This window comes from Pteropus alecto, unplaced genomic scaffold (genome assembly GCF_000325575.1).
Source record: "Pteropus alecto unplaced genomic scaffold, ASM32557v1 scaffold138, whole genome shotgun sequence".
NCBI lineage: Eukaryota > Metazoa > Chordata > Mammalia > Chiroptera > Pteropodidae > Pteropus > Pteropus alecto.
Genome location: NW_006441525.1, coordinates 293645 through 295478, shown reverse-complemented (window position 1 = coordinate 295478; position 1834 = coordinate 293645).

Sequence of the window (1834 nt, the reverse complement as noted above, 5' to 3'; positions counted from 1 at the left end):
CACGCCGCCCCCCCCCCCCCGATACTGGCAGCATCGGAGCAATAGAAAACTTTTAAAGTGAGGTGACAGCTAAATTCTCAGCAATGCAAAATGATCGGAACTTGAATGTTCTGGTGGCGAGGGAAAGTGAGTAGGAATAATCAGGGATTCTGGAGATGTCTTCAGTAAGAGGGAAAGAAAGGTGCATAGAAAGGAAGCAGGAGAAATGGAGAGGCCGGGGGACCCAGTGAGGGCAGTGGTAACCTCTTACCCTGGCTCCATCCAGACCCAGGGAACTGTGGCCAGGGTGGAAAGGCACTACTCAGGGATTTTCACCAAGGATCTCTAGAAAGACCTGGAAAACCTTGGGCTGACTGTTGAATAGGCTCCTTTAGGATCCACCTCCAGGGTGTGCCCTTCTGTGCAAACAACACCTGTAGAGTTGGACAGTGCCCAGCCAGTGAGGCCATAGAGGGCCTGTTTATAAACTCTTCAAAAATTCTGCATGAACTTTTCTGGGGATTTTCAGAAGGACTTCTGCTTCCATCGGATAGCCACAGGGGCCCCTAACACAAGAAAGTTCAAGAAACACTGTCTACGGGGGTTTGGGGTTAAACCGCTACCACAGAGGTGCCTGCCTGGTCCCTTCCCAAACCCAGTCACCCCCCTCAGGTGACCTACAGGAAAGCCCCACTCTGGTCCTGGTCTGAAATCTCAACACCGAACGGAAGAACGAGGAAAAAAACTCTTGCTCATATGCTGAGGCATGGGCGTAGGCCTGAGGAAACAAGGCTTAAATTGCACCTTGAGAGAATTTCCGTCGGTGAACGCTGTGCTGTCCAGGAAAACCTCTGGAGGTCTAGTGCCTGCGGAGCCCGAGCCAGATTAAAAGCCGGTCTAGAAGGGTTACAGCCCGTGACAGCCAACCATCACTGGAAAAGGGAGGAGGTGGACAGAGTTGTGTTTACAACACCAAGATCTGTTTCAAGGAGTCTCTGGGGGTGGCAAGGACTAGTTTAACATGCTGTCTGAAGACCTCGAGGTGCGTGCGCTACACTTGGTTAACCACAAGGCAAATTTGGGGTCAGCCACAGCAGAATCACTCTGAATGAGTGGTCCACGGTGGCCACCAGCCATCTCCCCTCTGTCCTGCCCTGCTCAACAATGCTGAGTGGATACTCTTAACTATTTCTTAAGGACGTGCCAATCACTGGCATGTCTATGGTGCTCTAGTTAGTGTATGGCCCAGCTGTCTCTCTCAGGGCCATGGAGAGGGCAGGCCTGGCAACCTCTCTGGGGCTGCTACATGGTAGGGGATAAGCCAGACAGGCAGGCAGTTCACTCACCCACCCAAGGCCCGACCTGAAGTCTCAGGGTCCCCCAGTCTCATGAATATTCATGAGCCCCAGTCCCAGGAGTGAGCTCCACTGCTGCCCCATCTATTAAATGAAACCTTTTCCTCCGGCCCCTTCCTCTACCCACTGGAGTTTGGCCCGGAGCAGAACAAGGCAGGAGAACAATATTCACTTCAGCAGGGTCCGGTGAGCATCTGTTGCTGTTTTCATGACATGGCCCAGTAAACTGTACCAGGAACTCATCAGCAGTTTCCAACCTGAAGGTGGCTGAAAATGTGTGGGGGTGTCTGGATTATCCAATGGCTGGGAATGTGACTGGCATTTAGTAGATGGGGTGGGATGGGCGGGAGGGGGCGGGGGGAGGAAGGCGGGGGCTGCATTCTCGGGAAAGTCCTACGCAAGGAAGAATTGTCCTGCCTGAAAAGTCACTTGTTTTACATAGAGAAGCACATCCATGCTGAGAAGAAACCATTGTCTTTCTCCCAGTAACAAAGCAAGAA